Source organism: Eurosta solidaginis, chromosome 2 (genome assembly GCF_040869045.1).
Source record: "Eurosta solidaginis isolate ZX-2024a chromosome 2, ASM4086904v1, whole genome shotgun sequence".
Taxonomy (NCBI): Eukaryota; Metazoa; Arthropoda; class Insecta; order Diptera; family Tephritidae; genus Eurosta; species Eurosta solidaginis.
The window spans coordinates 55399745-55426769 of NC_090320.1; the positions used below are offsets into that span (position 1 = coordinate 55399745).

General features: G+C 38.1%; 1 protein-coding gene across 1 annotated transcript in view; it reads right to left on the reverse strand.

Moving 5' to 3' along the window:
* The window catches only part of LOC137239746 (cell adhesion molecule Dscam2-like), a 246781-nt gene that overhangs the window by 59353 nt on the left and 160403 nt on the right, over positions 1–27025 (reverse strand). The gene's annotated exons all lie outside the window — the stretch shown is intronic.

Genomic DNA, 27025 nt, shown 5'->3' on the forward strand with positions numbered 1-27025 from the left:
GGGAGTGCTTTGGTCGAAACATTTACCCTTTTGCCATTTTTTTCGCAGGCTCCAAAATTATTTTGTTGGGTATGCGTAGGGGAACTTTTTTTCCTGAGCCCAAATCCTATCGAAAAATCGATGGCGCCATATCGGTTAATAAATCGACCCAGTCTAATGTACATGCATATATATCTGCATGTATGTACATTAGGGTGGGTGAAATTTATTGTTGAAAAGGTACATCCAGTTTCTGAGTCTATGGGTCATACTGATAATATTGTCCATGGGACCATAGGTCTGAAATTAATTTAGAGCCTCCCTTATTTTGTTAGAAAATTTTATATCCCAATCCGAATAGCTCTCACAAATAAAATACATGAAAATAAATGTCAAATACGGATTCGGAGTGGGATATAAAATTTTCTAACAAAATTAGGGAGGCTCGACATTCATGTCAGACCTATGGTCCCATGGACAATATTAATTAGTATGACCAGTAGATTCAGAAACTGTATGTGTACCTGAAGTTTTTCCTCCCCATATTCCCCATACAATTTGACCCGCCCTAATGTACATATTCACATCAATTAGATGTGCGTCAACACATTTTTTTATTGTTTATAAATATGCCAGGCTTTATAAAAATCAAATAAAAATTTACTTATAACGATATAAATTTATCTTTCCGCTTTATATTTACGTATGTATGTAAATGAATAAATAAATAGATATTGACAAATTCATATTGTAATATATATACATAATAAATATGTGAATGTGCTTTTGTGTGCAAAAACATGCATTTAGCAAATATAATTGGCCAAAAATGTAAGACAAAAGCAAAAGCCATAAACACAACATGCAACAACATCAACATAATAACAACAAAAAAAGGCACTAACAATGAATGACATTGGTGAATCAAAAACAAAAAATTAGAAAACATGCCAAATTGTCTAAATGCGTATATATGTACATATGAACAAAGTATATCTGTACGTTGTTAGGGTTCATCATAAGTACTGGAACAGCTGAATATTTAATAGAAGAAGAAGAAGACACCCCTCAGCCCAATTTTAAACCTTTCAAAGCTTTTAATTTTGGATCATCATCGCGTTTATCGTCAAGACTATTTCAACGTCAATGCAATTCTTTATAAATAAGTCTTGATAGCATTTTAAGGCTGATGAGCTGTTTCCGCGAGGCGAAGAGTGATAACCAAAAAAGTAAGTAAGTAAGAAAGAAGGACGGTCGTATAAAAAACCTCTCGAAGTATATATAAAGTCTCTATTAACCGGCCAGTCCCACCTCACCTAAACTTTGGCAGGCCTGTAGCTTCTTCCAGTGAGTAGTTTTTATGCTTGGCGACCATATAGGGGACGCGTAGCATGCAATCGGCTGGCCAATTGCTTTGCAAATGGTAATAAGCGTTTCTTTGTCTTTTCCTCAAGTACCGCCAGCAAGAGATTTGAAGATTTTATTACGGCTCTCGATTTTCGGTACAATTGCGGCTGCATGCTCACAAAAATGTGGATCCTGATCAAACGTCACACCCAAGATTTTGGGGTGTAGAATAGTCGGTGCGAAGTGCCGTCGACGCGGATGTTCAAAATGGTCGACATTTGGGACGTCCCCGTTTTAAATGAGGTCGCGGAGGATTTAGTCGGTGATAATGCCAGGTTACGCGAGGCGAGAAAACTGTTGCAAAACTCATCGATCTGTTTTTGATGTTTCTTGGTTTTGATGTTTCGTTTCTAAATAGCACCAATGCCTGCCGGCCACCCAGATAATTTGTGGTCCACTTTTTAAGACATGAGGGAAGGGTAGACCCTTCCAGGTCTTGCAGTAATGTGCCATGGTTGACCGTATCAAAAGCTTTTGATGGATCTAGCGCAACGACTACTGTTCTCTGGTGGGGGTTTTGATTTAAGCCGTAATTTATCTGGGCGCTAATGGCACTCAGCGCGGTGGTGGTACTATGGAGGTTTCTAAAGCCATGCTGATGACAGGCTAGCTGAAAATTTGCTTTGAAGTAGGGGAGCAAAATGGCTTCAAGTACCTTGGCTTGGCATTATGAGGAAATACGGCACCTGAGAATTCAGCCGTAAAAAGCCAAAAAACACAAGCAAGTCCTCAGTGAACTCCACAAACAGGCGTCGGACCTTTATGCCAGGAATTGCCCGGTGAATACAGTACTCAAAAACAGTACCTAAAACTTGCGGGAGAGGAACGCATACTCCCCAGGGAAATGCGAGTCACTCTAGCTCAACTTATATCTGGATACTATAACAGGCTAAACTCTTACCTATTCAGAATCAACTCAGACATACAAAATGTAGGCCCCGCTTGCAATGTGTCCCCACATGACACCAACCATCTGAAATTTGACTTCTTTCTGAAATTTGACTTCGGAAATTTTACTTCTGAAATTTGACTACTGAAATTAGATTTCTGATATTTGACTTCTGAGTTTTGGCCTCTGAATTTTGTCTTTCTGAAAAAAGGGTTCTGACTAATGTTTTCTGAAAAAATGTGTGTTCTGAATTTATGGCGGGCACGATTCTGCCACCCTTTTTATCACGAAAATAGGGGCAATATAAATTCTGAACCAAATTTTCTATAGTCGTACATATATGCAGTACAATAAAGTTAAAGATTTAGGCTCAAACTTTTAACCGTATATTTAAATTAGCTTCATTAAATACAAATGAGTTAAGTTAGTTATTTTTCTGTTTCTTGTTTATTAAAACACAAATCGTATGATACAACATACTACTTCAAACATCTTGAATAGGTTAATTCAGTACTTTATTTTAAAAATAATAAAAGAAGTTTAAAATTGTTTAAACGTTAAACACAATTTTTTGTATAAAATTTTTCTCGCACCTAAGTTCACTTTCTCATGGAACCTCCCTTCAATCATCGTCATCATCACCGATTATCTACATCGTTACGTCACCGCCAACAAGAGGCACTTTATATAAACTTATCATCGAGCGAAACTATATTGGATTTCTTTAAATATCTCTATATTTAATAAGTAATATGTAAATTTTAATCAACCTCTCTGAATTTAACACTTGTCTCTTAGCGCTCGTTCCGCATTGTTTTTACGAATCCAACGGGTTATGAAACGGTAATAATGTCGATTATTTACTTTTACATACAATTTCGGATTTTCCTTGTGCTTAGACGGCATTATTGCCACCGCACAAAGTTTTTCATCCTTGAGGCCCGGTGTTCCACGTGTTTCAATAAATTGTCCTTCGCCACCATCAACACAATACATATAATCTCCTTTGGGAAAATTCTTACATTTCTGTGGTTCTACTATAGTTGCGATTTTCGTTATTGGGTAACTCACAGCATAAACCTTTTCTTTAATTGTCATCACATTGCTCACCTTAAGTCCATGATCGGAAAGTTGTATTGTTCTCATTCCTTCAGTACTTATAACGGCAGTCAACAGTTTAACTGCAACTATTTCTTGATTGCGTTGGTCGCCCCTCAGCAGTGATTTGGCGTACATTCCAAGCATATTGCTACTATGAAAACTTTTTCAGTGGAAATGGATCTTCCTTGCATCAGCTTCCGTTTGGAATCAGCATAAAATATGTTAGTCCCGTCGGCCAATTTGTAGGAAAAGTCAAAAGAGAGCAACGCAAATTCGAAGAGAAGTTCTGCCCAAATCTTCTCGGAGATAAATCGCGCCAAGCTTTAATTAAGTGGTTTTTCTTTTTAATTTTTTATGGTTGATGCGTTAAGCGTTATACAAATTCTAAATCAGTTAACACAACTCCTCTAACACCCCTCTCATTATGGTCCACCCCTGTTGAAACAGCAAGTTTCCTTGGACTCCCGTTAGAGGATATTGATGACAATTTGTGATCGGTCGCACCTATGGTATGGGGCGAAGCACTGCTACAACAACAACAATAACCTTAACTAACCTCTTCCTAGTGAAAAAAAAATAAATGTAAGGCGCGATAACCTCCGAAGAGATTTTAGGCTGAGGTTCTCTTCCAATTTGCGTCGTGCTCCCTTTAATTTTTCCTACAAATTGGCCGGACGAGACCTACATGTTTTATTCCTACTCCGAACGGCATCTGCAAGGCAGATGAGTTTTTACTGAGAGCTTTTCATATCAGAAATACACAAGGAGTGCTTGCCAAACACTGCCGAGAAGCGACCCAGTGGCGGCCGCCGTGACTTGTCATATAAGTCGGCAGGAAGCGACGTGTGCGCTCTTACTTAAAACTCTAATTCCAGACTGTATAGCATACATATGACATTGGAATCGGCCGACCATTTGAAGATGCCAAGAAAAGCGCAAGGACACATAAAATAGTTAGGTGGAAAGAATGGAAGAAAGAACGCTGGACCTTCATGTTATTTTGGAATATAATGAAAGGGTACGAGCAGAACCACGGCCAACAAACGCAGATATTGAGTTGACAAGGGCGTTTCAAAGCGTATCTACATAAGCGTACGATAGAGGAAAATCTTTTCTGTTCACACTGTCACACCGAATTGGAAATGTAGAACACGTAATATTTCATTGCGCTCGTTTTCACGCCTAAATACCCTCTGTAAGCAGCATCTTTTGAGAGGAGACTTCTATGAGGAATTTAATGCCTCCTAATGTGCAGAGACATATGAAGTTGTGTCTCGATTGATGCATGTCAAACGGAGCGTAGAGAAACGTGCATGCAGAGCAGTAGCGCTTAAATCGCCTATCTCGTATATCGCGATTAAATCTGATATCTCCGTCTGTTACAGCAGGTAATAAACCATTTAGTTCCAGGTCTATCCAACCTATATAAGGCATATCTACTTCTCGCTTACAACCCAAGCAGGTAGTAGATACAGCTTAAGATAGGTATTCATACTAAAGCTAGGGAGAAACAAACAACTGTCCTCGTAGTACCGATCAATTAGGGTCACTTCGTTTCTCCTAAAGGGTATGGATAAAATTTAAATCAGTACATCAGGGACGTCAACCTAAAAAACTCCCTTTGTGTAGGAGTTAATTTTTCTAAAAATTGAATTCTTTAAAAATAAAAAATGCAAGGCGCGATATACCTCCGAAGAGAATTTTGGCCGAGCTTCTACTCCAATTTGCGTTGTGCTCCTTTTAATTTTTCCTACAGATTGGCGGGACGGGGACTTCATGTTTTACGTCGACTCTGAACGCCATCTGCCAGGCAGATGAGTTGCCACTGAGAAGCTTTTCATGGCAGAAGTACCCTCGGAGAATTTGCAGATCACTGCCGAAGGGGGATCACACTTAGAAAAGCTTTTTCTAATTGAAAAAAAAAAAAATCTTTCTAAACGTTTGATGTTTCTTTTCCCGCGAATTGAGTGGAGCTCGTTACCATAACATCACGGCGGCCGCTTTGGGGACGGAAAATATCGTCATTTTCTCTCTTGTGGGCCATAGTCATAGATCATCTCCTTCAGATGATTTATTAATATGCAACACAGTGTGTGATATAACAGGACAGTCTGTCCATCCTAACAAAACTGTCCTATTGACTTTTACCAAGAGAAGAAAACTATCTATGCCAGAACAATCCACAAGTGACAGCACAATTAGATCAATGGAAAGAAAATACCTAGGGTTATACCCCTAAACAAAGCAACAAGAGGAAAAATTATGGCTTTCCCCCAAAATGATATACTGGACATTTAATGCTTCCTTAGTCGGGTGGTCGAATCCCACGTAGGTAACAGCAATAGCAAAATTAAACAAACTGCATCGACTAGTTTGAATTAGCATAACTGGTGCGATTAGAACGTCCTCATTAGTGGGAATGCTCCCATCCCTATTCTAATTGAGCAAGAGGCAACACTAGCTGCACTAAGACTTCAAAATTTTTCTGAGTTAAAGAGCGGAAACATGACAAGGCATTTGAAAGAAATATGAAAATTCAACAGAAATCACCTTTTTAAACTGCGTAATGCAATGGCCCTAACGCTCGGAATCTCATAGAATTTCAAGTTGTTTCTTTTTTTGGGCTATCGTCAGACACTCCCTTAATACCTGCGCAGGTCAGCTCGTGCATAACAACGTTGAACGCCAGGCTTATAATTATTGCAAAATTCCGCTTGATGAACTTCATTAAAACTTACTTTTCTATGAAAAACTTACGCTTTCTCAGTACTTATGGCAGACCCTGTATACAAGCATGCAATGCGTTCCGAATGCTAAAAATAATAAATGAATGAACGCTCAGGATTAAAAGCAAGGCATGCAAATTGCTAAGCGCTGTGGAACTGCGCTAACCAAGCCAAATCAGGACAGCAAATAAATTAACAAACCAAAATACAATACAACCAACATTCAATTACAATAACAACAACAACGGTAACAATAACAATAATATTACAATAATCGTAGAATAAAAATATACCATTGACTCGTAGCTGTGCAGAGTGCGATACAGTGGCAGCATCATTTTGGACGCGGCAAGTATAGGTGCCGCTCTGTGCTCGCGTCACACTTGTGATGCTGAGAGCGCTGGTAAAATCATCATTTTGGCGAATTGTCACTTGGCCGGCACCACCATCTACACCACCGCTACTACCATCCGCATTCGTTGTTATTGAAGACACAGCAGCTGCAGCAGCAGCAGCAGCAGCTGAGGCTGGATCATCGTAGGTTATTGGTATGGATAGACCTGATGCAGCAACGCCACCGGTACCGCTATGATGCCCACCGCTAACACCGCCGCCAACAACATAATTCATACCAACGCCACTGCTGCCACCAATAATTAAATGATTATGCCCTGAGCTGGCCGAAGTAGATGACGATGTTATGGCCGTCGTTGCCATTTGTTGCAGCGGCTGTCCGTCTTTAAGCCAGGTAAATGTGAGCGGTAGGTCACCGGTGCCAATGACACATTGTATGCTTGTGCGGTCGCCGACATTCAGATCGCGTGCGAATGAGAATGGTGTAATCTTGGGTGGAACTTTTGGGGTTTTTTTGAATTAGATTCGTAGCAGAATAGAAGTGGTTGTAACGTTCATATATGCACATGTGTAAGTGATACGATCGTATGCATGAAATTGAACGCGGTATCTTAGTTAATTATTTAACTCAATTTATAAAAATTAAAGTACATTTTATACAAGAAAATATTTTGCTCTATGTACAAAGAAAGTATATTCCAAAGTATTTGTTGTAGAAAAGTTAAAAAAAATCCGAGTCGTATCGTTTGCGGCACTTCATTACGTCAGAGCTCAGTAACGCAAGCAGTGCGATGGAGTCTATATATATGGCTCATTCCATGTCAAACCGAACGTAACACTAGTGGATTAATTTGGCTTTCAATTAATTTGAATTTGAAGGTCAAGCTTCGTGAGTTCCAAAAAAATATAACTTTTCTTATTTTGAAAAGCCATTCAATATTTAAAACAACCTCTTTTGAAATTTTGTTCTGAATATCTCGAAAACTACCCCAGGTATAAAAAAACCAGTGTTCAGTTACATGAGCCTGTTAGTAGCAAAATTAAGCACAGCTGATGCGCATGGCTTAGTGGGAATATCTTACTTCCCTTCAAAATATCTCTGAACTAAAGAGCGAAAACATAATAAGGCATTAAAAGTAACAAGAAAATTCCAAGGAAGTCCTGTATTGCAACTATGTGATGCAATCGACCCCGAGCTCAGAATCCCACGGAATTCTGAGGTACCCATTGCCAACAGAACTCTTCGAGAAACAAGCAATTCACACCTGACCCTAACTCAAATGTCTAGTTCAAGGATAGATCAAAATTTGGATGGGCCTAACTTCAAGAAATCGATGCCAACGGAATGCTTCCCCACCATTTTTCAGGCACAAGGTTTTATTAGGGTGCATTGCATGAAGGTAATGAACATGCAGACTACCAAGCCAAACAGGATTTTATAGCAGCATTCTATTGTGCAAAGCCCTTCTGTGGACTCACTAAGGCACATAGTTGGAAAACCACAAGTAACTAGGAAGCAAAGGTGTTCAGAGAACATTGGATTTAATTGCCATGGTAGAGGCAAGCCAATCAGTAATCTAAGCAGAGAAGACCTACGAGCTCTCTTTGGGCACTATTCGGGATACTGTAGTCTGCGATATCAAACAAGCAAGTTAATTTTATCCGACACACAAATCTGTTGGTTTCGTAAGCTGAAGGATAAAACGCCGCGTCGTATTCTCTGCGCATTCGTCTCTCTGGCAAGGCAGAACATCAAAAGTTACCTTGAGAGGAGAATTCGGAATATCGAAACAAGTTGAGCGCTAACAAAAAAATGCCTTCAATTTTATGCAGACAGGCTCAAAAATCCAGTCTCGCGGAAATCAGAGGGGATAAAGTGTTCAAATGTATCGTTTACCGAAGGTAAGAGATGTAATGTGGACTCAAGCTTATAGTTGAGAGAAACGACAATTTTCATGATAATGTAAAGAATGCCAGCCGGTCTTTAAAGGACAAGAGTATCGACGTCATTTATAGATTAGCTCAAAGTTTATCTGTGGACAGTTAGTAGTGAAACCAATTAAAAAATCTGGGAAATGTTTCGTGTAGGATCATAATTGTGAAGGCGAGTACTTATCAAAACATCTTTGTAGCAGTTATTGTGAAAGGAGTTATCAGTGACGAAAATTTATTGGCTGGTTGGGACATTGCAAATAATATAAGGACGAGGCTTATACCATACAGTTATTTATAAGTTCCTTTTAGCTTTGGAAACTTAATGGGCAGAAAAAGAAAGTCGATCGATGTGTTTCCACAAAGATATAGATCAGCAAGTTATATCCAAATCTAGGTCGAGTGCGCAAGGGATCGTACTAGTGGCTGAAGGGAAGATATATGTATTAGTAGGGAGCATCGTATTGCTAAGGATCCCTGGATACAATGAATCGCCTTAAGGTTGAATTTTGGTTGTTTACTTCGAATGTAACAGAATGAAGTTGGGTAGAACCAGTGATAGTTCCCCAAGAAAAAATACTCAAGTTGTCAGTGTATCTTTCGTGAGGATGGAAATCACATAGGAATATAAGAAACTTTAAAAGGCAAAGGTGCGGTTTTACTGAATTGAAAGCAAACAATCTGTAAAGGAATAGTTGCCCGTAGAAGCTACCACGAGTGATACTAACAGGCTATATAAGCGGGATACCAGCGAAAAATGACGATCAGTTGATTTTAAGTGTGTAGTTGGTGAGTTTTGGCGAAGTAGTTTAACATGGGTTCCCATGCAGGAAAGTGGCCACCCAGCTGTCCACAACCAGGCGGCAGTATGCTCTCAACTACTCAGCTCATCGTATGCTCTTAAGCTGGACCAACTCCTTTGCTCTACTTCATGCTCTCGATACGGACAGTTGTGTGTGAGTATTCTATTTAACCGTGTAAATTGTTTGTTTTTATTCAGTGGGGTTCGTAGACCCTCGAATTGACCCTGGATTGAGTGACTAGAGAGAGAAATAAGCGATTGATGGCAGTCGAGTTTTAGAATGGCTGATAGTTGATGGAACTCATTAAGTTTTGTATCCTCAAAACATTGTTTAACTCTCGAATTTTCAATGCACGAATGCTTCGTCTGCGCTTCATCCTGCCGATACTTTTCTTTTAGGTGAAAGGAGCTCATGCTCGGGAAAAAAAGACAATGCTTAACCGACCTTTGTACAGAGCCAAGGATCAAGTTCTTAACGATCATTATTGTTGTGTTCTCACTCAAACCCTAGTTTCCGCTGTTGTTTCAGGTGATGACATTTATGAATGATAGCTCAAAACTCCTTTGTTTCCGTCCTTTTCATACCTCGCATTTAGGAATATTGACTGAGTGCCAGTTCTGAGCCCAGGTTTCATTTCAGTGTCTTTAGTGATGGGTTGCTAATTTTGTCTATGAGTAACGTGGATATTCCTCTGTTTTGTCTCTGTGGTAAACAGATTTTTCTTCAGCGTATATTTCGCCCGCGCCTTCACCCTATTTATAGCTCGTCTTTAAGTCAAGAGTAAGAAAAGGCCAATATTGATTTGATTTCGATACAGATTCTAGAATTTAAAATTTCAGAATCACTAATGAACCCTGTTTTCGTCGTATTCATGCCCAACCATTTCGTGAAAAGGACTATTGCTTGAAAAGGATCAGAAAAATGGGCAAGGGAATAAAAATTCCGGGATCGTTACTAATGTCTTTTCACTTTGCGATACTTCCGGAAATCCCACTGCTTCTGTCTATTCAAACTCTGAACACTGCTGAAGCTTACTAATTTCGAAATACTCAGAAAATGAATTGAAAAGCTTTGAAAAAAATTCATTCTTGATTTTTTTTACCGAAATTCATTGATATCGAAAATCATCCACCTCTTTTATTGCTCGATACAAGATGGAATGACCCATTTCAATATACGATATGTTATGCTGTCTTTAATAAATTTTAAATTTATTTATCTGTCTATTTACTTTTATTTTTTATATATATATTTTTTTTTTTACTTAAACCAATCTATTTTCATATACACCAAATGCCCACGCTTTAAGGTGGCTAGGGGGCGTGGCACTTTTATGTATTTATTTTGCAGTGAGCGTGTGTGAATCTAATGCGGTCCCCCTCTAAATGCTTTTTATATATGTTTCTTTTTGTTTTGTTTTTGTTTGACTATTTGGATTTGAGTTGCGGTTGCGTGTTTGGCATTAATTACCAACATTTTGTTTGAATTGTGGTCGAGTTTTATTCCAAGTTTTTTCTTTGTATTGCTCCAAAGGCCAAGTTTATTTATTTGCTTGCTGGTTTTTTTTTCACCCGTTAATTTAAATGCATAATTCGTTTGCTTTTCTATTATTCAACAAATTCCAGTTCTTCGTTGGTATGATAGTTGGTTTAGTAATTAGGTATATGTGTGTAGTTGCTGATGTCTTTTAGACATGATGTGGACTTGTATTAATTCAATAAATCAAAGAGTACGTGGGTAAATGAAAAGACTCGGAAAAAAGTCAATTTCTGCTTAATTAGGGGTTATTCTTGATAAATTGTAAGTACTTCATTCAGTTAATGTTTTACAGTGTGGCTGTAATTGAGGTTAGAATGAATTACGCCTATTAATTTTGCTATTGTTTTATAGGCCTATTAATTTGTTAGATCATATGCTCGAATTGAGCTCAAGGCCTTAACAAAATGTTTTTCCCATTATTATTTGTTCTGCGCTTCGTGGGGGCTCTTAAAGCGAAAAACGTGGTGAGTTGTTGACGCAAGGGTGTTCACATGGCGGACGAGGCGATACATGTATACACAGTACTATTAAGCGTAGATGTACCGATTTTGATACCATACTACTTACCTAGGTCTGGCTGCTTAGTTTACCGTGTTGAAATTTTAAGCGCCTGTTTGCTCAGACCGCTGCTGAATGTTATGATTAACCCGCAGCTATATAAGACAGAAACGTGGTGAGAGTTAAGATCGCTAAATAGCATTCAGTTTCCAGCCAGACGCCGCTTATCGGAAGACACATTTACAATATCAATTCCGGCAGCTCTATTAGCTTTGCCCTGACATTCTAAAGCAGCATTCTGATGGTCGCTGCCGACATTAAAGGACAATACTAGAGGTGAAGGTGAAACCAAGAGCACAGGCAGAAGTAGAGTTAAGGTAATATTAGAGGTGAAGGAATCGGTCAAGACAGAGGTCTGCCCCCTGTGATAGATGTAAACGTATTGGCAAAAGCAGAGACAAAGGTAAATAAAGAGGTAGCGATAGAGGTGGCAGAGGCATTGATATAGTCAAAGGTAAAATTAGAAGACAGAGATATATAATAACAGTGGTAAGGGGAGAGGAAGTTACGGGGGCAGAGGTAGATATAGAAGTAGTGGCTATATCAGAGCCAGAGGTAAATGTAGAGGCAAAAGTAGAGATAGCAGAGGCGTAGGTAAAGTTATAGCTAGAAGTAAAGACAGAAATAGAGGAAGAGGTGGATTTAGAGGCAGAGGTAGAGGTAGGGGGAGGAAAATTAACTCTTTAAAATGTTTCCTTAATGTACGGTCAGGTAAATCAAAATTTTCGGGATCTGCTCTTATTTATATATGTGAAAAGTTGCGTTGGGCTAAGTCTTTCCGCCGACACAATTAACCGTGATTATGGGGAGTTCAATTCTAGTTATACTCTTCTGCATGATCTTGTAACACTGTTTCGCCGCACTCAATGCGATCACATAAAATTGTTGTCCATACTCTCTAAGTCCAAGAAAACTTACAAGTTCGATAGGGGTGGACCAAAGAGACATAGGTGTTAAAAGCATTGGTTCGACATTGCAATTAAAAAAAAAGAGGGTTGGTGTCACGTAGAGACATATTGCATACATTCCTTAAGCGCAAGTTTTGGAAGTCTGAAAACGGCGTTAGCCGGACATTCACCTGTTTTAAACCTGGCCGACTCGTCATAGATAATGCTGAGGGCTTCTTCATGATTTTCTGGTTCAAACGTCTGAGCTTTTGTGCGCTTGTGAAATGACTTCTTCATATCTCTTGCGGAGATGATTCTTTATGTCCTTAGAATGTCTTGTGTTTTGAGTATTTAACAGAAACTGCGGCCGTCGTGGTGTGCTTACAGCGTACCCAGCCTGCCACACCGAAGATCCTGGGTTCAAGCCCCGGGAAAAATAACATAGAAAATTTATAAACAAGGTTTTTCAATTAGAGACAAGTTTTTGTAAGCGGGGTCTTCCCTAGGCAGTGATTTGGCAAAATCTCCGAGTGTCTTTCTGCACTGAAAAGCTTTTCAGTGAAAACCCATCTGTCTTGCAGATGCCGTTCCCGCCAATTTACAGGAAAAATGAAAAGGAGCACGATGAAAATTGAAAAGAGAAACTCGGTCTAAAATGGCTTTGGAAGTTATCGCGCCTTGCAGTTTTTTTAGCAGAAACTTTCTGTTCAGTATTTTAAGATGCCGTGACAGTTCTATGCTCTTTTTTTTTTTTTTGACAGGCCTACAGCTTCCTCCAGTGCGTTTGTTTAAAGCTTGGCAACGTTATCAGAGACGCTTAGAACACAAGCGGCTTTCCAGTTGCTTTATTATAGCTATGAGCGCTTATTTATCTTCGCCTTAAGCGCTGCCAGCTAGCGGATTTTGTAACGGCTCTGAACTGTGGGTACTTGTGCAGGTGCATACATGCCAAATTATATATGATTACCGTACGAACCATGTTTTTGGGTGATAAACATTTGGTAGCGTAATACCATCGACGTGACTGTCCAGTACTGCCGACATTTGCCACGTCCACGTGCTAGCTAAATTCGCCGAGAGCTTGGTATGTGATAGTGCCAAATTACGTGAAGAGCAAACAACTGGAAACCCCCATATAACTTGTCTCATTAGCTAGCCTCCCATACTAAATTTCAGTCGCTTTAAGGTTTCCTACTCGCTAAGAGGAGAACCTACATAAATGCCTTCAGGTCACCCTGTAGTTTATGTACTTTTTTAAACCAACTATCCGTACCCCGCCAAACGGTATTTGCATTTCGTATTTTGCACTGAATTTAATGTAGACTCCTGTATAAATCATTTGACCGCAAACCAACCACTTAACCATTACCCATAAATATTATTTAGCCAAGGACGACCGCATGTCACACAACACAATGCCCCATAATGAGGATTCTGTCTTGCATACACACCCGCACCGCTCCCACGCACACACACACACAATCGTCATTTGGTACAACAACACATAGTTTAATACACATCCATCTATTAGATACAATGCAAACTTATATATGGATGATATATTCAAGTATGTTTGTATGTAACGTTAAACGATTGTTTGCGCAGGGAGGGGTATGGGTCACACTGTTTGAGACAAAAAAAACACACAACTGTGCGGTGAGCGTCAAATTGAGCGCCGCACCATGACGCCGCGTCGCGAATGCGTAGTGCTGTTGGAAAGATACAAATGCAGGTTCAGATGCAGAAATGCAAAAATGCAAAATTCATAAAAATGCAAATTGTGAAATGCACACAACATAAATGATGAAAAACAATAATAAAAAGTTAGTTAAACAAAACAAAAAATAAAAGAGAACAAGTAAGAGTAGTTAAGTTCGGGTGTAACCGAACATAATATACTCAGCGTGAGTTTCAATTGTACAGTTCATTTCAGATGAATTACTTTTTCGACTATTGTTACAAGGGATTCGTTTTTTTGGAGGCTCTAGAAATGTTATGTAATGCTTGTTCGGTATAGGGGCATGGCACCACCCATTAAAAAAAGTTCTCCCAATTTCCTCTTACAATAAAACTTACAAAACTATTTTTCGCTAAGCATAGCTTACTATTCTAGTCCACGACCGCCTTCAACATCCTTTATATATGAAAGTGGGCGCGGTCCTGAACCAATCCCATTCAATTTTACTGGAAATATTTTCTCCTATAAGAAAAATACGAGCCGAACCCGTACGCACCTTGCGCAACTAATATAAAAGTCTCATATCAAATATCAACAGAAATGAGCTGTTCTATCAATCAAATATCTATAAACTTACATGCGCTTGCGCTGCCATCTGGCGAATGTTAGCAACTACCGGTAATGCAGTGTTAATTGTAATGAAATATTCACAATAGTGCCATAGTACCAATAGATTTCTTTGTGTGCTCACAATCATTTATTTCTAACAAATTGTTTTAGTAAAATATAGATGAAGAAAAGCAGTACGACTAATAATACCCACAGCTCGCTAACAGCAATATCAAAAATTTATTTAGAGATTTGGATTCCAAATAAGAGCGAAAAAGGGACCTGTTAATAAAAACAAACACAACCGTTTAAAAATTGTTTATATAAAAGTCAGAGTGGTTCTTAACCGATTTTGATTATCTTCACCCAGTCTATATAGTCTGGCATGTATAGAGTCTCTGCTAAATTTGAATGTAATATCTTCAACGGCTTTTAATTTACGGCTTGTTAAACTTCCAAACTTTCTGCTTCTAACTGTGGGTGGTGCCACGCCCATAATCCAAATTTTTTTTATAAAACCATCTACCTACCAAGTTTCATTAGCTTAGCGGTATTCATTTTTGAATTATTTCATTTTTAAAATTTTTCTAAAATTTCGATATCGAAAAAGGGGCGTGGTTATAGTCCGATTTCGCTCATTTTCAATACCAATCTGTTCTGGGTCCAGATAAGCCCGTATATCGAATTCGGTGAAGATATCTAAATATTTACGCAAGTTGTCGTGTTAAAGGATGGACAGACGGACGGGCGGATGGACGGGCATGGCTTAATCAAATGTTTTTCCGTTACTGTTGATTTTGATATATGGAAGTCTATATCTATCACGATTCTTTTATACCTGTACAACCAACCTTTATCCAATCAAGGTATAGCACTCTGAGTATAAAAATAACAAAATAAGAAACTCAAAGTAAACAGTAAAACCAAACGTTAGAGAGAGAGAGCGGGAGAAAAAATATCAAGAAAGTTTAAAAAAAATTGTGCGTTAAAAATGCAAAATCAGTGCATTGCAAAGGACGTGAGCTTAATAGTTCGTAAAACTAAAGTTTAAAGAAAAAAAATCTTCCGTTTTGAAATTAGTGTAGTAAATTTAATTGTTAGCAAAAAATAGATGCAGAAATAGTTGTGCAATAAAAAGTGAAAAATGGTGACATGACATTTCATGAGATGGACAATGTAGAGGGGAGCTGAAATTGAATTTTTTTAGTTTCGTGAGCTGCATGCTGATCATTCGCGTAAAATATTTGCAAGCAAGCAGGCGGCGTGATCAAGTGGTGCGAATTAAATATGAGTAGGATGAGGAGGATGGGTGGGCAGCGAGAAAGGTGTGGAGCGAGCATGTCATAATTATATAAAGTTAAAATTTTAAATGAAGTGAAATTAATATTTGTGTATGTTTCAGTTAAGTAAATGCAACGTAATATTATTGACAGTATTACTCAATAAGCAAGAAAATATAAAAAAAGTTTAAATTATTTTAGAAAAAATTCAAACAATACAATATCAGGAAAACCAAAGCGAAATATGTTTCGATTATACATTGTAAACCTCTTCAAAACCTTTTTTGTTGGATTCGAGCCCGCACTTCTAGATGATTGACCGACTAGATCAAAACCACGCGTTGTTGTTGTACAACTTTTTTCCAATTGTCTATTGCTGCATATATTTATACTTATATCTTCCTGCACGAAAGCCATGCATTGTTGTTGGTAGATTCTTTACGAGCAAGTTTTTGCTGTACTCAATTTTTAGAAGCACAATAACTAACCATGCATGTTAGCTGTTGTTGCCGAGCGGGATCGCCCTTTATTACTTAAAGCGTTAAAAAAAATCATAAAGCGCCAGGTAATGATGGGCTACTCGCTGAGCTCTTTAAACACAAAGGAGAAGTGTTGGTAAAGAGCAGCGATGTGCACCACTACATATACACGGTTACCAAATTGAGAATGTGCTAGTATACACGAACGCGTAGCGAACCCGAAAAGCTCCTATACATAATATGTTCCGATGAGCGCATATCTGCAGATTGGCATTCAAGTGTGCCCAATTCACAAGAAAGGTGATCCCTCAGATCATGCCAGCTACCGCGGAATCAGGCTGCTTAATATTGCGTCACACCCTGCGAAAGACTGAAGGCCATAGTCAACGAACTGAATTGACCTTAAATGTGTGGCTTCAGACCTGGTAAATCTACTATCGACCAGATATTAGAGAAGACTCAAGATGACTTTTGTAACACCACTAGCGCTGTAAGGACTAGGAAGAATCTCCCCGAGCTATTCGAAACTTCCTTTCGTGCGATTTCTTTAACATAATGCTGGAGAATATAAATCTATTAGCAGAGCTAAGCCGCGATAGTACAATATATTATAAAATTTCTATTGTCGGCCTTAACAAAAACGTCGTAAGTTCAGCCTTCTTGAGTTCAGGGTCTTGCAGTAAATGAGGACAGAACTAAGTAATTGCTGTCATCGAAAAAAGAGTTGGGACAGTCGCGCCTTGGCAGCCATAACACTATTGACGGACATAAATTCGGGACCAGATTTAATTGCAAAAACAATACCAGCTTTGAAATGAAACGAAATACAACTCTTGCCAAAAAGTGCTAGTTTGGACTGAGTAGGCAATTGAAAAGTAAAGGCTTCTCTCGTTCAACAAAAATCACGCTCTACAAGGCGCTCATCATTCCTGTCTGGGTGTATGGCTCGGAATCATCGACGTCGTCGAAACCTTTTTCGGAAGATTAATGGTCCAGCCCGTTATGCCGACAGCGAGTATGCAAGGAGGTAGAATGTTGACTTGTATGCGCTTTACGCAAATAAGACGATGGCGCAAAGAATAAAATCCCAAAAGCTTCGCGGGCTAGGTCATATTATGCGTATCGACGAAGACGCAAAGACCAAGAAAATATTTAAGTCCACACCGTAGTTCGGAAGCAGATGAAGGGGTAGACCACCACTGAGTTGGGAGGCAGGTGGAGGAGGACTTGAGCTCCCGATTAGCATCAGTTATAGCGAAGGCTGGCATTAATTGTTACGCAATGACCAAAACCGCTAAGACGGTTAATATCCGATTTTAAAAAGCAGTTTTAGTTTCAAAATTGAGCGCCGTGGTGTGGTGATAGCGTGCTCCGCATTCTAAACTGAAGGCCCTGGGTTCACATCCCGGGAAAAACAACATCAAAATTTTATAAACAAGTTTTTTCAATTAAAAAAAAATTTTTTCTAAGCAAAGTCACCCCTCGGCAGTTTTGGCAAGCACTCTGCCATGAAAAGCTCTCAGCGTAAACTCATCTGCCTTGCAGATGCCGTTCGGAGTCGGCATAAAACATATAGCTCCCTTTCCACCAATTTGTAGCAAAAATTAAAAAGAGCAGGACGCAAATTGTAAGAGAAACTCGGCCTAAAATCTCTTCGGTGGTTGCGTCTTACATTTATTGATTTATTTTATTTTTAGTTTCAATATTGAGAAAAATGGAAAACTACGACATCAGTAAAATGTGACAGCTTTTTAGATTATAACAGGTAAATGTCCTGAAACTTTTTCTTCTCGGGAGAGGGCCCGAACACGCAAATTTGATTTGAAATGCCGACTTCTACTTACTGCTTAAATTTTTATATCTCTTGTAAGAGCGGCAAAAATCGGCAAGAAAGTAAGCTGTGAAATAGTTACTAGCGCCAGCTTGCTTCTCATGCATTCTGTCCGACCATTCTACACTGAACTATCTACCATATCACGTATCTTATTCCCTTACGCTGATTACGAGCAGTGCATTCCCGTACAGCAGTAGTGCACTCGAGAGCTTCGGAAAATTATTCGGCGTTCACATGTCGAATGAGCCCCGCGAGGGAGATTCAGTACAGCATGAAGTCAATCAGATACAGCTTGTACCTTTAAGCAGGAAACATCTAGGCGCGAGCTCTATGCTCAAACATTCTCCATGTAAACACATACATACTACTACAAAAAAAGTTGCGTATGGATTCGAAGCATCACTGTACTAGATCGCTCGAATTTTGTCTACAATCAATGTCAATTTCTACCTATCAAAACTTTTGTTCTCCTTTCACTCTGTTGCTACAGCATGCTTCTTGGGCCAACAAATAAGTCATGACTCATGAATGAAAGCGTCCGTGAACAGGTTTAAATGCTGCTTCTAAAATAGTACTAGAGGGGGAATTTTTGTTAACAGAACAAGAATTCTCCTGTGGGAATCCAAATTTCCTAAAAAAAACTTTCATCCTTCTTCTCTCCAACTTCGTGTCCAAAGTATTCCTTAGCCATTGCATATTTATGCGGCAGAAAAATGCGAAATTAATACTCAAAAAGCTGCCGCTTAAAATTCCAATTTTTATTGTTGCTAGAGACATGCATACCAATCCTAAACAAAAAGATTGAAGGAAAATTTGAAAAAAAAATCGTTATTTGGTGCATACGTACGAGCGTAGATAATCAATTTGCATAAAAGGCGAAAGAGCTAAAAAAAATGAAATTGAAAAGAGTAAAAAATACGCTCAAAATGCGAAAAAAGTGTTGTGAAAAAATAAATATGGTAAAGAAAAATGAACGAAAAGTGATAGAAAATCTTATGTATATGCAAGTTTACAAACCTACTTATGCTTTTATGTACACTAGAGTGCCTCCACATATTTTAGTGGTTTGACTGTTGTTGATATACTCCTTCAGCTATATTTTAACTACTCAGATACAAACTTAAGTATGTACCTGCAAGGTAAAAAATTTTGGTTCAAAAATGCAAAGACTGGTGATTGAATCAATTTTGTAAACATTTTTGTATAAAATTGGCAAACTTTTACTTTAGAACGAAGGTTTTGAAACTGATTTATATCTTAAAAGTTTTAAAATAAAACTAATGTGAGGTTGACTTGGTCCATCGTGTTACCAGTATTGGTTTGACGACCAAACGGAAAAACCCTAATTTGAATTAGGACTTATGTAATAGAGTAACTCCGTCCTCTTGGCAACCACCGGATGTTTTCTGGGACCCAGCTTCATTATTTCTCCTAGATATGGCAACTCTGCCGCCCCTAATAGCTGGAGCTTTGACCTCCCAAGACAAAACGTGATCAAGCCGTTATCCTGCAACTTGCACTGCCTATATCTGTTGTTACTGACGAGGCCTAACTTATATGCCGGTGACGCCAAAAGGCAATGCCCGCTTAGTATGCCCATCGTCAGCCTTAAGTCTTCTCTCCTTAGGTATAAGAGCAACTCTGTGAGTCTAACGTCGTGGGATTTGTACATCGTCTTAGAAATTTTGCAGTCCCGCTAACTTCAACTAATCCAACAATCGTTCCACCCGCCATCAGCAGCATTGAATATCCCATCTGAATCCGGCGGTTAAACTTTTTTTTTCAACCCTGCTACTGCTAGCTCTGTATTTGTAGAGTAGATGCTGTTACAAAACTTTTCCGCATCATCTCCTGATGTGTTTTGTGTGTCGTAAAGCGACTCTTTGCTACTGTTTGCCCATGTCCCGTCGTCCGTTTTTATCAACCCCAGAAGTGTGTTTCCTTAGATAGCACTTTCCTCAGTCTTACAGTTTCGCTGGCGCACTCAATGTCTTTATGGAAATTTATACATGTAACCCTCTTTGACCTGCTGATTTCACGTCCAAGCACTACTTGCTTGCCAAAACTTTTGTTAGCTTAAAAATCTCCTTTACCTGCTCTCTTGGTTGAGGCTCTTGCCCATAGATCTAGGGAGTTGTAGGGCTGGATGACCAAGGAGGTTTTATGCGGTCATACTAAATCGTTCCTGAGATGGTCGGGCTAGTACTTATTACGGGAACGTACCGGATCTTCATCTGGAAGACGACCACCAACATCGATAACAATCCCCAAAACCTTCAGGGAGTGTCCTTATCGCTACAACAACAGCACTTTGATAAGATGTAGTTGCACTCCTTCAAATCCTCTACGGTGGTGTTCTCTATATCTTACTTCAGTTGTCGTGCTACATATTTCTGAAATTTATACCAGTTCGTCGTCCTAAGGCTTTTAAAGGTTTTTGCTTCGTTTTTCTTCTGTCTTAATTTAATAAATGCATGGTGTGAAAAGAGTGGTCTGTCAAGGTCCCTCCATACGTGTCCTGGGTCCGTTTGGGTTTTACGATCCGTGAGCGAAATCAATTTTTAAAATCGCAATAGCTCTGAAACGGACAATCGGATTAGGAAAATATGTGAACTGGTGGCTACCAGTACTCATTAGATCCATAACTTTTTATCATTTTTACGAATCTGTTAACAGTTTCGGATTTATTGTTTGGAGTGATATTGCTTTTCGATACGTGATCGTATAACACGATAAGGGCCCTGATATATGTATCTCGCTCAGAGCTCAAATTCATATCGAGCTCACTACTTGATGCTGGCCCAAAGAATGTAGGATAGATACCCCTGTTAGACGCCTGTATAGTACTCTGTAGTATATTGCAAAAACGGAGATTCACCTCCACTGTCGGTGACTAGAACAGTGAAACTTTATGAGGCGGCTGGATTTTTTTTTTTCTTTTTTTTTTTGATATGTGGCACTCTAATGTACATATGCATGTCAGCTTTAATAAATATGTATATGCATGAATTTGTTTGTGATTTAACAAGAAACGATATACAAAAAATTAGAAAATACTGTTGAAAGAATTCCCAAGGTGATACGAAGGAGCTTGTTTGAACATATGTTCATAAACATATACATACAAACATATAAACGAGGATAATCTAATAGGTGCGTAGGTGTGTATGTGTGTGGAAAAACATGACGTTGCTCGAGGAGGGCTGGGTTTGAAGTTGTAATGAGTTATGGGAGGTATTTTTGGTATAATTTTGGTTGCAAGGTAAAAAAGGATTAGAGGTGCATATGAAAATTGTGCTTTTGTGCATCGGTGCTTATGCAAAATATCGTTGGTTGTTGACAAGTGCAAGAGTTTTATGGCATTCCATTGCGTTGGAAGGAAAAAAAATTATTGCTGGTGTATTTGCATAATAAAAATTTTATTTTCATATCTTGCCATTGTATATGAATATTTATTAAAATAAATTTTATAAAGGAAATACATTTTTTTTATAAATATATTTGCTGTATTAGTATGTGCGTATATGTGTGCTTTATAATCCTTAATTAACATATGAATAATAATTGGTTTTTAAAATTTTTCATGATGTGCTCAACATTGCAAAATTTTTTGTGTTATTTCACTCTTTGTGTAGTGTGTATGAGTGTATATGTGTATGTGCGCGTGTGTGTTTTTGTGTACGCTAAAGTAATTGCAATAGCTTTGTACGCCAATAAAATGCAGATCAGTAAAGCAAAAACAAACAACAACAAAATACGTAGGAAATGCACACGCACACACAAATACACAAATAATGTAGCAGCAAAGGCAAATGATAGATAAAAGAGTTTGAAAAAAAAAGAGGATAGCAAAGTATAGAAGTACATTGAAAATACCAAAAATGCAAAAAAAATTCAGAATACGAGCAGCAGTGAAAAAACACTGCATAACAACAACAAAAGTTTGCAATTAAAATAAAGTTTTTAGTTCAATGTATGAGCACGTGTATGCATTTATGTGTGTGTGCTTAACCCTCGTCCACACTGTTAGGTACTCGCACAGCCAAGCAACGCTCGAAGCACTAAATTCAACAAATACGTTTTCTAAGGCCATCGCAAACTGTAAGAGAGCGTTACGTAAAGCAGCAAACCCGGGGTTCATTACGCTCACTTGGGTCCCCAGTCACAAGAATATTGACGGCAATGAAAAAGCGGATGAACAGAAAAAAGACGGTATCTCGTTAAACAGACCTCTGAGACAGTCATGGTGAGCCGGCCACTTTCATCAATAAAGAGTGATGGTACTCTACGGATACCTGCAAAATTACCAAGCAAACATGACTGGACAGAGAAGAACAGAGTCTCTACTGAAGCTGAAGTTGTCTAGGAAAGAATTGGTCGGAATCACATTCACCACGACAAGAGCAGGAGCTGTAGTGTGGACGGTTGTAAGAAGACAGTCAACTATTTCCTCTGCGAATGCTCAGCACTGGCGAGAATGAGGTTCCGAACTCTAGACAGTTTTGTGATGACACCTAGCGCGCGACTTGGATTCGGACTCTTCGGCCGGACAGTACAGTAACCACAGCCAACCATTTCCTCCGCGAATGCCCAGCACTGGCGAACATGAGGTTCCGAACTCTAGACAGTTTTGTGATGGCACCTAGAGCGCAATTTGGATTCGGTCTCTTCGATCGGGCAGCACAGCAACCAACCAATCAACTTTCTTTGGAATTTGAGCCTCCAAGCTTGGAACATACTTAAGAACCAGATGACAGTGCAATATGATGGAAAAAATAGAAGCTCAGCCTAATTTGAAAATTTGGGAGTCGAGATTTAAGTAACTTCATAATAACTTAGATATCTGAAACTTTGCTCATAGCTTAGAGCCAACCTTAAAAGGATAAAGGGGAACTTGTCGTTTTGTAGGGAATCATAATGTTGAGAGTGTCCGTTTAGAAGACTACTTTACAGAATTGGTACTAATACCTTCTGTTAATGCGATAGTTCTACGCTAGTTCGGAACTATTTCGATTTGTTTCAGGGTACCTAGGGAATACTTGAGTGAAAGCGTCTAGGTTTAGTGAGCATCTTGAACCACATGCGGCAGAAATACCCTGATTGTTTCATTGGAAATGGTGACCTGCAGCTTTCCCCAATAACGTTGACATGGCTAAAATCGACTTTTCTTATCAATCAATAAAAACTGGTCGGTTTTTACTGATCAATTTAAGTGAATAGTTAAGGCAGGTAGAGGTCAGTAACTTTATTCATTTGACTTCTTTCAGTTCAAAATTCAAATAAATGTGAACACTTTTGGAAAAACGATTATCTTGCTTTTGGTAATTAATATTTTAAAATGAAAGGCAGATAAAAATCATTGTAGCGATGATATGCCAAATCAAAAATATGGTTAAGAAATTTCAAAATTCCCTATAAAAAATAATGTATGCAGTTTCGAAGCACATCAAATTTTAGCACAATAAAAAGGCCTAACGTTTGTCATTGAATAATAATAATATTGATAATGAGAAAACCATTAAAAATTAACTAGAACTCTCAGATACTTGAAACTTGCACTCTGCTATAGTAAAATTATATGGGCTTTAAAAAAAACTTTATAAAGCGGTTTCACATATTTAAGGAAAACTGCAGTTAAAATTTACCTAAGAACAATTTAGTTGTATCATATCCCCACAATGACCTGATTGTGTTTGTGAAATGTTTATTAACAGGAGAAGGAGGATCGATCTTCTAAAAATTTTAACATTTTTTTGAACTTCGCACACAAAAAATTTATATAAACAAACGAAAATTAAAAAAAAATCAGGCTCTACAGCTAAAAAGCTTCCTAAAAAACAAAAAATTTTCAAAATCGGTTAAAAATTACGCCCTGCAAAGATTAATGAAAAAAATGTTCAATTTGTCCCCACTGTGGCACGAGGGTTAATTTTAGCGGTTTCATATATATATGTATGTATGTGTGTGTGCGTGTGAGCTTTATATCACAGTATGCTCGTGAACATGTTTTTGGGTTTTATTGGTGTTTTTTCTTTGTCTTCTCAATATTCATTAGATGGTAAACTCAATCGTTTTTATGATGCAGAGATAGTGCCAAAATACCGCAATGTGTAGGTATGTGTGTGTGTATGTGCGCGTTTGCATATTTTTTTTATGGAATTGCATGCTTTTCTTTTTTCGAGATTGTTTTTTGTTTTTTTGTTTTGTATATTTAGCAAGCTTTCCGAAAAACAAATGAATTTGATAGATGATTGAAAAATAGCATTCAGTTAAATGCGAAAATATTTTTTACGAGTTGCGAATTACTCAATGAAAATGAAGAAATACGATAGTTAAAATGAATAGCGTGCAAATATATGTATATATTTTTTTTTTGTAAATTTAAAATTTTTTACTGCTTTTTATTTTTTATTTTTAGAATAAGTTTTTTCCATTTAAAATGGCTATCACTTTTCAATTAAACAATTGCTGAAAATTTGTATTAAAATATATTTCATAGAAAATTAAAAAGAATTGCGTGTAAACTGGAAGTACGGTTTTTATAATATAAATATACATACAATGGAGTGTATGTATGTAGAATAGGTTGATCCTCATAAATCAAATATACGATTTTTTCAGTTTCTCCTATTTAAACTATATAAAAAGATAAAATTTATCAGATATAAAAAATTACAATGAAAGCATTGCCATTAACAGCCTGTTGAAAATCCTATGTTTCTAACTAAATTCTGCTGAACGCGCCTGAAGATATTCCATAGGTATAGTATACAAATGTACCTAATTGTGTGTATGAGTGAATAGTAACATAGATACAAATTGCAACAGTCATATGGCTGAGTGGATAGAGACATTTGTCGTAACACCAGTATGAATACAGGCGATTTCGAGCTCAAAACTCAGCTTCCGAAAATCAAAAAGTAGATGTGAAATTCAGAAACATGCCCTTGTATTCATCATGGTGTGGAAATTTAGAATTAAACCCTCCCTGCAGCGAAAATATGAGACAGTCACGCAAAGCACCAGTTTCGAACAACATGTTTAATGGCCGTCTCCTAACTGGTGCAAATCGGATGCAGAGCGGGACAGTGGTAGCCACAATTGTACCAATAACGCTTAAGTCTGAGCTATACGGGTTTGCATTAAATACTCAAACAAAGTAACACTGGAACCATCGACGGCCGAACTAGTTAATAATGCGTTGAAAATGTCTGTAAAGTGGGACAATTTCCATTTAGTAGAACATCACAATATTAAAAGTGTCAGTTGAAAGCAATGCGTGGGGGGCAGAATAAGAATAAGTACCATCTCTTTATGTGATAGTTCTGCACTAGTCTTGTTATGACCTAGGTATGCGACATCTAATGCAATAGTAAGTGTAAGAGTATAGGTAAAGCCGGATGTAGGAGCGGCAGCCTGAGTGTCTGTGTGTATCAATTAGTCAAACCCGCCGAAATTTCTAATAAAAGGGCAACATGATAGCGCCTTCATACATCTCATCAAGTATCCTAAGGGCGGAGACCAGAAAGATCTTGTTAGCAAATGAAAGCAAGATTATTAAACGTATGCCGTGGTCTGGCGGTGACGGTAGTGTGCAACCTTAGTAGAAAAGCGTGACGCCTTGCTGAAACGGCTGGTCTTAACGGTTTTCGTTCTATTAAAATCCTGGCTTATCTTCAAGTATGTATAAAGAGGATTGGATAAAGAGACAGAAAAAGTGGTTCTGCCTGTAAATGATTACAAGGTGAAGAGCTTGCTTTCGTCCAAAGTAATTATCCGCACATTCACACTCACAGTTGAGGATGAAAAATCGAGACTATAAAGGATTTCATCTTTTTAGGAACCACCATTAATAGATAAAATAATGTCAGTTCAGAAATCAAACGGGAAATGACCTTTGCCAGAAAGACCTACTTTGGACTGAGTAATTTCCTCTCTCGAAGAACGAAAATTTCATGCTACAAGTCGCTCATCGTACTTGTCCTTATGTGTGGTTCCGAGTCATGGACGGTGTTAAAAAAATGAGATGGCCGTTAGACTGCTCAAGAGAAAATTTCTCCAGAAGATTAATTGTCTTCTCCGTGTTGCCGACGGCCAGCTTTCAGTGAAGCCAAATGTATGGCAGAATGGGAGGTTGGAAGAACACAACATCACGTAAGGCACATGAATTTGGATCTAACTTTGCAACTGCCTTTAAGTTATAGCAAAAATCCGATAAGAAAAGAGAAAAAAGAATATAACAGGCAGCTCTTTGTCCCTGTGCTCGCAGCAAAGTAGAGAGAAGAAAATATGGCGGCAATACTATTGACGGCGGCTTTCTTAGAGAGTTCGAAATTCTTATCGGTTGGATACACTGTAAAATGCGATAGCGGTCAAAGTGCAACGTGTGAGTGAAGAGTTATGGTCGAGCGTAATGGCAGCGATCACAATTACATAATGTTCCACCAGAACGATCTCGTCCAGAGACAGATATTGAACACGCCACACAAAAAAACAGGCATGGGGAGCAACTGAGCTTAATGTTATCAAGTGTACCGATTAGGTACATATATTTGAATTCTATATATTTTTTATCCAAATTGTGTGTAATATTTTTAGGCGTGTTCAACAGAACTTGATTAGTAACATTGGATTTTTTATTGTTTTAAAAATAAATATACGGCAATTAGAAGCAATGCAAATTAAAAGCGAGCTTCAGAAATATTTTGGCCATACATTCTTTTCAAATATATTTCTATCAATGGGGAAACACAGATGGGCACAGTGCATTAAATTTGTATTTCTATTAAAATTAGATATTTAGCCGAGTAAACCAATAACTAAAAATTTGTTGAAGGAAGAAATATTTCGACTACTTTTCACTTGCACTAAAATTGTATTCAAATCGGAAAGAAGATTCCTAACATACATAATTGTCAAATCTTTGAATGCGTTTTACAGAGTTATAAAATCTGTATAATTTTTTAGTGA